Raw genomic sequence first — 15,014 nt, forward strand, 5'->3', positions numbered from 1 at the left:
CAATCTAGGCTCACTGCAGCGTCTGACTCACTGCAGCCTCCGCCTCCCAGGTTCAAGCAATCCTCCCACATCAGCTTCCCGAATAGCTGGGACTACAGGCATGCACCCCATGCCTGGCTAATTTTCATACAGTTTTGTAGAGACAGGGTTTCATCTTGTTGCCCAGGCTGGTCTCGAACTCCTAGGCTCAAGTGATCCACCTGCCTCAGCCTCCCAAAGTGCTGAGATTACAGGCATGAGCCACTGTACCCGGCCAAATTTTAATTCTTTTTATGGCTGAATAATATTCCATTATATGGACATGCTACTTTTGTTTATCCACTTCTCAGTTAATGGGCATTTGGGTTGTTTCTACCTTTTGGCTATTGTGAATAATACTACTAAGAATATGACAGTATTTTTAGTTCCGATTTTCAATTTTGAGTTCCTATTTTCAGTTGTTTTGGGTAAACACCTAGGAGTGGAATTGCTTACTCTTGTGTGTATTTCTTCATTTAACTTTTTGAGGAACCACCCAACTGTTTTCTGCAGCAGCTGCACCATTTTACATTCTCATCAGCAATGTACAACAGTTGCAATTTTCTACATCTTTGCCAACACTTATTTTCTAGTTTAAAAAATGTTTTAGGCTTGGCACAATGACTCATACCTATAATCCCAGCACTTTGGGAGGCTGAGGCAGGTGGATCACTTGAGTCTAGGAGTTCAAGACCAACCTGGGCAACATGGAGAAACCCCATCTTTACAAAAAATTCAAAATATCCAGGCATGGTAGTGCATACTTGTAGTTCCAGAGACCTGGGAGTCTGAGGTGGCAAGATCACCCTCCTGAGCCCAGGAGGTCAAGGCTGCAATGAGCTGTGATCACGCCACTGCACTCCAGCCTGAAAACAAAAACAAAAACAAGTTTTTAAAAATTTAAAACCATTCTTAAAAACAAAAACACAAAACAACAGCAGAAAATTATAACCATCCTGATAGGTATAAAGTGGTATCTTGTGATTTTGATTTGCATCTCCTTTGTGATTAATGATGAGCATATTTTAATGTGTTTATTGGCCATTATAATGTCTTATTTGAAGAAATATCTATTCATGTCACGTGCTTATCTTTTATTTGGTTTGCTTGTCTTTTTTCTTGTTGAATTGTAAGGGTTCTTCATGTATTAGAGATATTAATTCATCAGATAGATGATTTCCAATAATTTCTCCTATTCCTAAGGTTGTCTTTTCGTTTTCTTGATAGGGTCTTTAGATGCACAAAAGTTTTTATTTTGATGAAGCTCAATTTATCTACTTTTACTTTTTTTGAGACAAAGTCTCGATCTGTTGCCCAGGCTGGAGTGCAGTGTCGTGATCTTGGCTCACTGCAACTTCTGCCTCCTAGGTTCAAGCAATTCTCTTGCCTTAGCCTCCTGAGTAGCTGGGATTACAGGCACCCATCACCACACCTGGCTAATTTTTGTATTTTTAGTAGAGACAGGGTTTCACCATGTTGAACAGGCTGGTATAGAACACCTGACCTCAAGTGACCCACCTGCCTTGGCCTCCCAAAGTGCTGGGATTACAGGCACTAGCCACCACTCCTGGCCAATTTTATTTAATTTTTCTTTTGTTATTTGTGGTTTTTATGTCATAGCTAAGAAACCATTGCCAAATCCAAGGTCATGTAGCCTTTACCTCTATGTTTTAGAGTGGGGGTTCACTTTCTTGCCCAGCCCAGAGCGAAGTGGCTATTTACAGGTATGATCAAAGCTAACTGCTCAAATCCTGGATTCAAGTGATTCCCCCCGCCTCAGCCTCTTTACAAAAACCCCATCTTTACAAAAAATACATGCACTGCCACCTGGGTCTACTTTATATTTTTTAGTTATTTTCTTAGTGATTGTCCTGGAGATTACAGTTAACATTATAATTTATAACAATCAAGTTTGAATTTATACCAGGTTAGTTTCAATAGCATAAAAAACTTTGTTCCTACATTGCTTCATCCCTCCTTCATGTTGCATTGCTGCAAACTACATCTTCATCCATTTTGTGCTGATTAACATATATTTGTAACTATTGTTTTTTTTGTTTTTTTTTTTTGTTTTTTTTTTTGGGACGGAGTTTCGCTCTTGTTACCCAGGCTGGAGTGCAATGGCGCGATCTCGGCTCACCGCAACCTCCGCCTCCTGGGTTCAGGCAATTCTCCTGCCTCAGCCTCCTGAGTAGCTGGGATTACAGGCACATGCCACCATGCCCAGCTAATTTTTTGTATTTTTTTTTAGTAGAGACAGGGTTTCACCGTGTTGACCAGGATGGTCTCGATCTCTTGACCTCATGATCCACCTGCCTCGGCCTCCCAAAGTGCTGGGATTACAGGCTTGAGCCACCGCGCCCGGCCCTATTTGTAACTATTGTTTATGTACTTTTAAATCATACAAAAAAGGGCTTTATAAAGCAAAAATGCCATAATGCTGGCTTTTGTAGTTATAATACCTTTACTGATGTTCTTTCTTCATACGGTTTCAAGTTACTGTATGTTGTCCTTTCATGTCAGCCTGAAGGACTCCTTTTAGCAGTTTCTGTAAGGCTGATCTACTAGTGACAAATTTCTGCAGTTTTTGTTAATCTGGGAGTGTCTAATTTCTACTCCATTGCTGAATATAGTTTTGCCAGATAAAATTTTTTTGGCCAGGCTTGCTGGCTCATGCCTGTAATCCCAGCAATTTGGGAGGCTGAGGCGGGAGGATTGTTGTGAACTCAGGAGTTCGAGACCAGCCTGGGCAACATGGCAAAACCCCATCTTTACAAAAAATACAAAAATTAGCCCAGCATTGGTGGCTTGTGCCTATAGTCCCTTCTACTTGGGAGGCTGAGGCTGGAGTCACTTGCACCTGGGAAGGTGTGGGTGCAGTGACTTGAGATCATCCCACTGCACTCCAGCCTGTACTCCCTTGTCTCAAAAGAAAGAAATTTTTTTGTTGTTGACACTTTTTTTCTTTCAGTACTTTAAATATGTAATCCACTACCTGTGGCTTTCACAGTTTCTAATGATGAATCAATTGTTAATGTTATTTAGAATTTCTGGTAAATAATGAGTTGCCCCTCTTCTGCTGCTTTCAAGATTCTTTGGCCTTTGATAGCTTGGTTATAATGTGTCTCAGTGTATAATACTTCAAGTTTGTTGAGTTTCTTGGATGTAAGAAGTCATGTCTTTCATTACCTTTGAGAAGTTTTGGCCATTATTTCTTCAGATGCTCTCTCTGCCCCTTTCTCTTTCTCCTCCTCTTTTAAAGCTCTTTTATTTATTTATTTATTTTTTGAGACAGTGTCACTCTGTCACCCAGGCTGGATGCAGTGGTGTGATCTCAGCTCACTGCAACCTCTGCCCCTCAGGTTCAAGCAATTGTCATGCCTTAGCCTTCTGAGTAGCTGGGATTACAGGCATGTGCCAACACACCCACCTAACTTTTGTATTTTGTATTTTTAAAATTGCATTTGTTTATTCATTTATTGTGAGATGAAGTCTCATTCTGTTCTGGAGTGCAGTGGCACAATCCGGGCTCACTGCAACCTCCGTCTCCCAGGTTTAAGCAATTCTCTCAGCCTCCTGAGTAGTTGGGATTACAGGCATGTGCCACCATACCAGGCTAATTTTTGTATTTTTTGTAGAGACAGGGTTTCGCCACGTTGGCCAGGCTGGTTTCGAACTCCTGACCTCAGGTGATCCTCCCGCCTCAGCCTCCCAAAGTGCTGGGATTACAGGCATGAGCCACTGCAGCTGGCCCAATTCCCTGGGATACATGTGTTTTAATTCATTTTCTCTTGCTAGTAACAGAATACCTGAAACTGGGTAATTTATAAAGAAAAGAAATTTATTTCTTACAGTGATGGAGGCTGAGAAGTCCAACTTCAAGGGACTACATCTGGTTAGAGCCTTCATTCTGATGAAGGCCTTTGTGCTCATGGGACTTTCTTCAGAGTTCCAAGGTGGTACCGGTCATGACATGGCGAGGTTGCTGAGCATGCTACTCAGGTGTCTCTTCCTCTTCTTTTAAAGCTACCAGCCCCACTCCTGTGATAGTGATTCTTTAATTCATCAACCCATTAATTCATTAATCCATGAATAGATTAACCCATGAGGCCCCTGCCCTCAGGGCCCGATCAGCTCTTAAAGGCCTGACCTGTCAATATTGCTATAGTGGGGACTCAGTTTCAACATGAGTTCTGAAAGCAACATTCAATCCATAGCAACATGAGAGCTTTTCAAAACCCTTCTTTGCTGAAGTATGTCCTTCTCCAGCCTCCTCCTTCCCAGGCTTTTTGGTTTTTCTATTGCTTACATAACTGTTACCCTTTGCCACAGGTGGCAATAATTAATACTTTTGTCTTTAAATAGGTTTGAGAAATGTCAACCTGGAAGTAGCCTCAACTCTGAGGAAACTCAAAGGCAAGTAAAATATAGGTAAGCCCTTGAGCAGATCCTTCAGGTAGCTACCATATGGGTCAAAACACAGAACAATTATTTGAAAATAAGGTCTGTACTGGTCCCTCTGTTAACAGTAATCTGTAGCAGAAAAATGGGCTTCAGTATTCAAGTCTGCGGCTGAGTTGGGGAGCTGGGGACGGTAACCAGGTAGGTTAAAATTCACAAAGCTTTCTTACCGAAAGGCAGCTTTTTTTCATCATTAAGCTCTCCCCTGGTTGTTGTTTTTTGATGAGGTTCTAAAGTTCTGAAAAAGTTCATTGTGATAATTTTTGCAAACTTATTCGTTGCTTCTGTGGAGACATAACATTTTGGAGCTCTCTACTCTGTGATTTTCAATGATATCTGTCCAAAGGAGAGAGTGGGAGAGATGGATCTTATATCACTCAATAAAAGGGCAGCCTTAGTCCAGATCCCATTAGCTTTGGCTGGGAGTCTAAGTTACATACCGTGTTTAACACATAAATTTCACTAATATATACCTACAACAACTTTTGCACTTGTGCATAAAAGAAATTAATAAAGGCATTCATAGCAAGAGTGAAACTTTGTATTCTACCCTCTTTCCTGGAAGCATTGGATGCAAAGTTCTACATCTCTGGCCCACTGCTGAAGTCACCTAGAATTTTAATTATATGGATAGTTCTTTGGCAGAGTGCTTAAGAACAAATTTTTTAAAAAAAGGGTTTCAAAAAACTACTCTCTTTTGTTTTTTTTTTTTTTTTTGAGACTAAGTCTTGGCTCTGTCAGCCAGGCTAGAGTGTGGTGACATGATCTCTGCTTACTGAAAACTCCACCTTCCAGGTTCAAGCGATTCTCCTTCCTCACCCTCCTGAGTAGCTGGGATTACAGGTGCCTGCCATCATGCCTGGCTAATTTTTTTATTTTTAGTAGAGATGGGGTTTCAACATGTCGGCCAGGCTGGTCTTGAACTCCTGACCTCAGGTGATCCCCCTGCCTCAGCCCCCCAAAGTGCTGGGATTGCAGGCATGAGCCACCACACCCAGCCTCATTCTTTCTTTATTCTGGATAACTTTAACATATCATCTGACTGACAAGCTACCACTAATAAAATATAAACTGAAAATAGATTTTTTTCTTCCTTGTCTAGACTATTTAATTTTGTTCTCCTTTGCCATTGTCTAGTTCCAAAAAAAAGCAGCTTAGTGTGAAATTTGTGGGAAAGATGCTGTTCAGAGTTTAATTTCATTATTTAGTTAACCAATGAAAATCCAGCAGAAAAAAAAGGTAAATAATTTTAGGAGATGGTAAAAACTATTTGAAAAATGGGAATTTCATTGACATAATTTTTTGGAAATAGAACATTCAGTCATTAGAGTTGAAAGCTGAATAAATGAATACACGATCGAATGAATGGTTGATTCAAAGCATCATTAATTAATTGGAAATAATTGACTGTGACACGTGGTCCTAAAAATATTCCTCTAAGAAATCATTGGCGTTATCTGGGAAACTTTAAAAAGTGATACCCAAAGCCCAGTTACATTGAATCAGAATCTCTAAAGGAAGGCCTTAGCCATTAGTGGTTCTGTTTTTTGTTTTATCTTTTCCGAGATGGAGTTTTGCTCTTGTTGCCCAGGCTAGAGTGCAACGGTGCGATCTCGGCTCACTGCAACCTCCACCTCCTGGGTTCAAGAGATTCTCCTGCCTCAGCCTCCCAAATAGCTGGGATTACAGGTGTATGCCACCATACCTGGCTAATTTTTGTATTTGTTGTCAAGATGAGTTTTCACCATGTTGCCCAGACAGGTCTTGAACTCCTGAGCTCTGCCTCCTGCCTCTGCCTTCCCAAGTGTGGAGATTATAGGCATGAGCCACCGCATATGGCCCTTTTAGTCCTCTTTTAATCTTTGGGTTTCTTCAAAATCATTTGCATTCTTTACAATTTATTTTTGGGATAAACCAGTTGGTACTATAGGGCTTCCCACAGTTTGGATTTTGCTGATCATAACTTTATGGTGTTATTTAACATATTCCTCTGTCCCCTCTATTTCCCATAGATTGTTCATCTGGTAAAGATATAATAAACTTATTAAATGTTAGTTACAGCCCATTGTGTTATTCCTCCTTGGTAGGGGGTAAGAATGATGCTGCCTTCAGAAAGGGGTCTGCATGTTGAGGTTGCCCAGGTCTGAGTGCAGCCTCAGATACACAATGGAAGTTGAGGTCATCATTGTGGGGCAGTCTAGTGTGGAAAATGGAATGGAAGCTGCTCTTTGCCTCACCCCCTCACAGCCTCTGTCTCTGACATCCGCCTCTCTGAGTGGTGTGCAATATGTCTCTTCTCTGGACTCCGTCTCCTTTAGTCCAATCACACTGGAGACATTGCTGGAGGCATTTTTGGCACATGGGAGAATGAAAGAACCAACTAATTTGTGAGAATCTTTCCACTTATCCATTAAGACCCAATTCAAATCTTTCATTTTGGGGTGGGGGCAATGGTCCTGTTCCCCCATACCCACCCCCATCTGGAAGCACAGCTGATCACTCTCTCCTTGGTAGAACAGTATGCCTCACATATACCCCTGTTATGCATTTTGTTACATGTCATTTCAATTATGTATCTCTCTACATAATTGTTTCAACTCTAAGACGCACAAGTTCCTTGAGGTTGAGGAACAGGTCTTTATTTTTTAACCCCAGGGCCATGGTTGTACCATGCAAGTTCCTGTCAGGAAACAGATGGTGCCCTCAAAATGGGTAATCAAGGGCAATTTAACAAAGGGATGTTATAGACCATGTGCAGTGCTCATGCCTATAATCCCAGCACTTTGGGAGGTAGAGAAAGGAGGACCGCTTGAGCCCAGGAGTTCGAGGCTGCAGTGAGCTGTGATCGAGCCACTGCACTCCAGCCTGGGTGACAGAGTGAGATCCTGTCTCAGAAAAAGAACAACAGAAAACCCCAAAGGTACTATTACAAAGGTGTAGGCAGGGTTCCATGAAAGCAACAAGGAATGGTGTGGTATACCCAAGTTAATAACAGGGCTTGGTGGAGGGGCAAAGGGAGAGAATGGGTCCCAAAACCCAGGGAAAAGCTTTTAGTAGAGGGCACAGCCAATCCATAGTGATCCAGCATAGGAAGAATTGGAAATAGTGACCCCAACTTCATTTTTCTTCACCCTTTGATCTCCTGCCCACGTCTTCTATTGGCTGAATCTAACCAGAACCCAGAGGGCAAGAAAGCCCACTGCTGCAGTCCATACAGGTCTGCCTCCCTGGTCTGAAGAGAGCTAGATGGGGCAAATGGAAGGTATCCAGTATGGGATCCCCTCAAGCATCCACCCTTATCCTTTTGCCAGGTGAAATATTTATGTTCCCAGCAGAGGGCACCCACAAAATTCCTATCAACTGCTATATCATTGCATGGTGATTTCAATTCAGTCAAAGTCTAACCTCGAGTCTAAAATGGTAGCCATTGCCAATGCCCATCATTGGAGGTATGAAGGAGGGGGAGATTCAAGGAGATGTGGGGGGGGCAATTAAAACAATTACAGTGAAACATAACTGCTGTTGAGCATATTTCTGGAACAAGTCATGAAGCCCACGCTGATAATCATAGCTTCCTTCTTCCACCACCCATTACCTCCTGCAGGCTGAGTGGCGTTTGTTACTTGGCCTACCTTCACCTGTGATCTCAGTCCTCAGTGAACCTACCTCTCTGGGTTGTACCACTTTCCACAGACTACTAGAATAAGAGATGCCTCAGTGAATCTCTCGGAGGAGTCTCTCTGGTTGGGTAGCAGCAAAGGAATTTCCTTCTAGTCAGTGGGACCAGCCAATACAACAACTGCTTTCCCTGCCTTTTGGTTTAGCAGCATGAGGAGCCCCAGATGGCTGAGGGTCACACTCAGTTTCAACTTCCAATGGAATGGAACTTTGTGTTCCTTGATGAAAGTATTTCTTCCAGGTCAGCCACTGAGCCCGAGGTCAGACAAAAAGCAAGAATTCTTTCCATGGCGAATTAGTGTAATAGTGAGAAGGACCGCTCCTGCCTCCACCCCACATTTCCCAGGCTGATGAAATCTGATTATGGGGGAGGTGGCACCACTGGTCGCTGCTGGTTTGAGTCAGTTACCGCATCTTGTAGGAAAGCATCCCACCCCACCAGGCACTGCCTCTCAGCCGTCACTGTGTCTATGTCTTCAGCAGGCCATTCTGCCATCCAATTAATCCATATTTTTCAGGAGAATGAATCGTGATAAAACCAATGAACTCCATGGCCATGAGCCTGCTTTCACGTTGTCACCTCTGAAAAATGTGTCCCTGCTGGGAGATGTTTTGACACCATTTAGTATACAGAAGATATTCTTTAAGTCCATGAACTTTGGTGCTGGCCGACATACTGGGGACAGGAAAGGCAAATCCATACTTGGAGCAAACATTTTTCTCTGTGAGGCTAATTGTGCCTCCTACCTGATGAAAAGGATCCAAAATTATCTACCTACAATCAGCTGTCTTTGCTTGGTCCCCTGAAGGAATAGTACCATTTTAGGGTCTCAGTGTTGATCTGCTGTGGCCAATTGGACATTGAGCTCTGATAGAGGCCAGATCAGTCCTGGTGAGAGAGAGTGTGCTGCTGAGCCCATGCGTAGCGTCCATCCCTGCCATATGTGTGCTTTGTTCATGGGCCAATCAAGTAAGCACATGGGAAGTGAGGAAAAGAGATCAATAGATATCCACAGATTGGATCATTTTGACCACATGATTATCGTTAGAAACAGAATTGTGGCCGCCAAATTCACATAGGGAAGTCCTAATTCCCCATGTGACTATATTTGGAGACGGGAGATAATTGAGATTAAATGAGATCATAAGGGTGAGGCCTAATCTGATAGGACTAATGTCCTTACAAGAATTGGAAGAGACAGCGAGAGCGCACCCTCTCCACACACACACAGGAAATGCCACGTGGGGACAAGAGAGGGCAATTGTCTACAAATCTGGAAGAGAGGCTGCAGAAGAAATCAACACGGATGGCACCTGATCTTGGACTTCCAGCCTCTAGATCTGTGAGAAAATACATGTCTATTGTTTACGCCAACCAGACTGTGGCACTTTGTTAGGGCAGCCCAGTCACCAAGAGAATTAATGAGAGGCTCCTTCACAGTGGATGCTGTGGGGGGCATTTACATGGTTTAGAAATATCCTCACATTCTGTGCATAGTCCACACACCTCTTCCCCAGCCCTCCATGTCACCAAATACGCAATTTACTCTTTCTCAGATTGCTAACCTGGTGAACCTGTCAATGACTGACCATGGATTAGAGGGTCACTGCTCAGACTCTTCCCTTCCATGCAAATAAACCAGACCTAACACCTGAAGCCCACTGGAAAGATTGTCTTTCACTCCCTCTTTCAGCCTATTCCCGGGTGGTGTATAGCTCAACACCTCATCATTTCTGGCTGGTTCCATCTTACCATGAAGATCCATTAATAAACCTGACCCGCATTTCACCCCCCTCTATTTAGTGGGGGTAGGGAACTCCCCATTAGGCCATGGGTATGCCTTGAGAGAGGAACAATGAGGCAGTGGGAAAGGTACCATAGGAGCCTCCACCACCGCATGCTCCTAAAGTCTCTGTGTGGTTTCCATATCTGCCAGAGCCTGGTCTCATATATACTGATGTGGTACAGGAAATGCCACCTGGAAATATGGCGCCTTGGCATTTGAGGACACAATAGAAGGAGGTCGTAGAAACTAGAAAGGATTTCTCTTTGCTCTTTGTCCCACAAAGGAGCCATAAAACCTGATGTGAGTTTCTTCTGAAAATAAGTTATAAGATCCTTATTCCGGAGGGGTCCTGCCCTGTGCCTGGAGGAAAAGAATGAAGACACAGAGATGCCTTGAAGAATCTGAAGAAACAGGCCTTGCTAAGTTCCCCTCAGTTTATTGACATTAGATTAGACCTTTTGTTCTCCAGTTATACCACTGTACGACTGTGGCTGAAAATACACATTTTCTCCTGTTTTTTTTTTTGGTTCTTCTTCATTTCTGAAAAGTCCCATGTCATGTACAATTTATATTAAACAAATTTATATGCTTTCCTCTTTTTTGTTGTTGTTTTTGAGATAGAGTTTCACTCTGTTGTCCAGGCTGGAGTGCGGTGGCACGATCTCAGCTCACTGCCGCCCTCCGCCTCCTGGGTTCGAGCGATTCTCCTGCGTCAGCCTCCTGAGTAGGTGGAATTACAGGCACACACCACCATGCCTACACAATTTTTTGTATTTTTAGTAGAGATGGAGTTTCACCATGATGGCCAAGCTTGTTTCAAACTCCTGACCTCAAGTGATCTGCCCGCCTCAGCCTCCCAAACTGCTAGGATTACAGGCATGAGCCACCATTCCTGGTCTCTCTTGTTAATCCGTCTTTTGTTATAGGGACCTCAGTCATGAACTTTGTCCTGAGTGAGGAAAAGATATTAGAGTACATTTACATTTTACAGTGAACGCTGCTGAACGGGCCCAGGTCATCATGTGCAGTTCACATCACACAGTCATTTGTGACCCAGAGTCAGATGTCCAGTCTCTGTCTGGGACCTCCAGGTCCAGGAGCAGCTTTTCCGGTGAAGAACAGTTGTCAGTAGAAGAGGTCACAGCTTGACTCGGGTTGCACCGGGTCTTGCCAGGATCCCCATATAGCAGCTCTGTCTGCCACAGATTCTTCCACTCCATTGGGTCTGCTGTCAGACTGCTTGTGATGTGGCCTGGACTTGTCAGAACCTCTTTCTACTCTGTGCCCACTCGAAGCTGTCAGCCTTATCAGGTGAATAATCCAGTAATAAGGTTAGAGGAACACACCAAAGTATGATTCATGTTGTCTTTAAAATCCAAAAAAATCCACTAAGCATTGTGCTTCCTATGTGACAGGTGGGGAAAGGGGTAAGCGTGGTCTCTCCCTTTTCCTTTTAATGATTTTTTTTTTTTCCTTTTTGAGTCAGGGGTTTCTCTCTGTCACCCAGGCTGGAGTGCAGTGACACAATCACAAGTCACTACAGCCTTGACCCCCAGGCTCAAGCAGTTCTCCCACCTCAGCCTCCTGAGGAGTAGCTGGGACTATAGGTGCATGCCACTGTGCGTGGAATTTTCTCCTTTTTTTTTTTTTGATAGAGATGGAGTCTTACTATGTTGCCCAGGCTAGTCTCAAATTCCTGGGCTCAGGCATGAGCCACTATGCCTGGCTTATCTTCCCTTTTAGAAGGAGATATTCCAACAAACCACTGGACCCTCAGGAACTTCATCAATGTATCAGACCCCTGGACTTCCCAGGGGGTTATTTCCCAACTCATTGGCAAGCATGTGTTTTACTAATGGATCTAAGGTGCTTGCTCCTTCCTGCTCACTAGATCCAATTAGCATAATATCATTCATGTAATGAACCCATGTGACTTTCTGTAGAGCAGCAAGACAAACAAGGTTCCTCCAGATATTATGACAGTGGGAGTTGACAGCCCTGAGGCAGGACAGATAAGATATTGCTGTCCTTGACACGCAAAGGCAAAGTGCTTTTAGTTATTTTTGCTGATATGAAAGCGGGGTAGTGAAAGGATTTTCCAGGTCATCAGCTGTAAATGAGATGCTGGAAAGTGTTGCCTTTGAAGCAGTCAACCCACAGCAACCCTGCTGACAGAAGGTAGGGTGCTAAGCATGTCCACCTCACTTGGCTCCTGTATTAGGGTTCTCCAGAGACAGTACCCATAGCTGTATATCTGATATATCTATATCTACATATAATATATATGTATTAAATAGATATATGAGAGCAGATTTACTAGAGGAATTGGTCCACTTGATTTATGAAGGCTGAGAAGTCCCACAACAGGCCGTGTGCAAGCTGGACACCCTGGGATTCCAGTAGCTTGGCTCAGTCCAAGTCCAAAAGCCGCAGAATCAGGAAAGCAGATAATGTAACTCTCAGTCTGAGGTTGTAAACCCGAGAACCCGGACAGGCCACCGGTGTACACCTTGGAGTCCAAAAGCCAGAGAGCTTGGCGTTCTGACGTCCAAGACAGGGAAAGAAGAAAACATCCCAGCTCCCAGAGAAAGAGATGGATATAACTTTTCTGTTTGTGTGCTATTTGGGACCTCAGCTGATTGTATGGTGCCCACCCGCATCATTGAGGCTGGTGTCGCCCAGTGAGTCCACTCAGATTCACATGCTAATCTCTTCTGGAAACACCCTCACGATTCCTTTTGACTATTTTTTTTTCTTTTTCAGACTAGTTCTCAAAAAGAGACCAGGCTGGAATGCAGTGGTGCAATCTTGGCTCACTACAACTCTGACTCCTGGGTTCAAGTGATTCTCCTGCCTCAGCCTCCCAAGTAGCTGAGATTGCAGGCATGTACCACCATGCCAGCTAAATTTTTTTTTTTTTTTTTTTTTTTTTTTTTTGAGATAGAGTCTGGCTCTGTCACCCAGGCTGGAGTACAGTGGCATAATCTGCAACGTCTGCCTCCTAGGTTCAAGTGATTCTCCTGCCTCAGCCTCCCAAGTAGCTGGGACTACAGATGTGCGGCACCACACCCGGCTAATTATTGTATTTTTAGTAGAGACAAGGTTTCACCATGTTGACCAGGCTGGTCTTGAACTCCTGATCTTGTGATCCATCCACCTTGGCCTCCCAAAGTGCTGGGATTACAGGCATGAGGCACCACTCTTGGCCCTTTTTTTTTGTATTTTTAGCAGAAATGATGTTTTGCCATGTTGACCAGGCTGGTCTTGAACTCCTGACCTCAGTGATCTGCCAGCCTCAGCCTCCCAAACCACTGGGATTATAGGTGTGAGCCATGGCACATGTCTTCTAGTATTCCTTAATTCAGTCAAGTCAATACCTTTAAAAAAATTCTTTTTTTTTTTTTCCTGAGATAGGGTCTCTCTTTGCCACCCAGGCTGGAGGGCAGTAGGCCCAAGAGACTCTCCCACCTCAGCCTCCCAAGTTGTTGGTACTACAGGCATGTAACACCACGCCCAGCTAAGTCTTTTGTATTTTTTTAGAGACAGGGTTTTACCATGTCACCCAGTCTGCTCTTGGACTCCTGGGCTCAAGCAATCTACACGCCCCAGCCTCCCAGAGTGCTAGGACTACTAGGTGTGAGCCATCACACCCAGCCTTTAAGACATTTTTTTGGCTGAGTGCAGTGGCTCACCCCTGTAATCCCAGCACTTTGGGAGGCTGAGGTGGGCAGATCACCTGAGGTCAGGAGTTTGAGACCAGCCTGGCCAACATGGACAAACCCCCTCTCTTTTTTTAAAAAAAAAGACTTTTTAAAAAACCTAATATTGTGAAAGACCAATTTGAGCCCAATAGAATACATTACTTCAGAGAATGGGAGACGTGTAATGCAAGAAATAGAACTTAAAAAAAGACCTTTCTAAGCTGAGCCCCAGAAGACATGCTATTTATCTATTGAAAAAAAAGAACAGAAACAGATGGCCATGAAAAAAGAACACTCAAAAAATATGAAAAAATTCTCAAAAATTAAAATCATGATTGCCAAAATGAAAACTTAGAAGGACTGAATGAAGTAGAAGATTGTATAGTGATCTAAAGATATGGACAAAGAGGTGTTCCAAAATATGGAGCCATAATGAAGGAGCGTGAAAAAAACAGAGAGGACTCGGTATCAATCAATAGAAGTTCCAGGAGGACAGAATGGTGAATGAAGAGAAAGCATAGGGTTAGGGTTAGGGTTAGGGTTAGGGTTAGGGTTAGGGTTAGGGTTAGGGTTAGGGTTAGGGTTAGGGAGGATATGAAAGCTAATTTTCCTGAACTGAAGAAAACTTCAAGTGTTCGTATTGAAAGAGACACTAGCACCAAAGACAATGAATGGAAAAAAGAGGATCACACTTAGACATATTATGGTGAGATTTAAGAATGCCAAGTTTAAAAAGGAAAACCCTAAAGTTTTACAGAGAATAAATAAAAGTTACTTATGTGGAAATGAAGAACAAATTGTCATTAGATATAGCTAAAGCAACGTGGCTAAAAGATAACGGAACAGTGACCTCGAATTTATAAGGAAAACTGATTTCAACCTAGAAATGGACACCCAGTCAAACAGGCAGCTGCGAGAATGAAATAAAAAGCACTCACAAAGCTTCTCTCTACATATACCCTTTCTGAAAAAAATACTTGAGGATGTTCTACTTCCAACCGGAACAGGAATCCGAGAGACATGGAGCCCAAGAACAAGGGCACTCACTTAGGAAATCATTGAGAAGGAAGCGCAGGTGTCATTTGTGTAACAGGCTTAGAAAGTTGTCAGTTCAAGGCCAGACGCAGCGTCCCAGCACTTTGGGAGGCTGAAGAGAGTGGATCCCTTGAGGTCAGGAGTTTGAGATCAGCCTGCCCAACATGGTGAAACCCTGTCTCTACTAAAAATACAAAAAAATTAGCTGGGCGTGGTGGTGGCAGGCATCTGTATTCCTAGCTACTCGCAAGGCTGAGGCAGGCAGATCACTTGAACCAGGGAGGCAGAGGTTGAGATCACACCACTGTACTCCAGCCTGAGCAACAGTGCAAGA

General features: G+C 43.4%; 1 long non-coding RNA gene across 2 annotated transcripts in view; it reads left to right on the forward strand.

Annotated features, from left to right (window-relative positions):
• LOC119472520 overlaps positions 1-15,014 on the forward strand; it is a 36,990-nt gene that overhangs the window by 14,577 nt on the left and 7,399 nt on the right. The window contains exons 2-4 of one of the 2 annotated variants that reach the window (XR_005201666.1): positions 4,384-4,449; positions 4,548-4,620; positions 5,617-5,745. This is a non-coding gene — a long non-coding RNA (uncharacterized LOC119472520). Of the gene's footprint in view, positions 1-4,383; positions 4,450-4,547; positions 4,621-5,616; positions 5,746-15,014 lie in introns of those variants that run through there. The other variant, XR_005201667.1, reaches the window with a different exon arrangement.

The sequence above is a fragment of the Cebus imitator genome, unplaced genomic scaffold, assembly GCF_001604975.1.
Source record: "Cebus imitator isolate Cc_AM_T3 unplaced genomic scaffold, Cebus_imitator-1.0 Scaffold103, whole genome shotgun sequence".
In the NCBI taxonomy this organism is placed as follows: Eukaryota; Metazoa; Chordata; class Mammalia; order Primates; family Cebidae; genus Cebus; species Cebus imitator.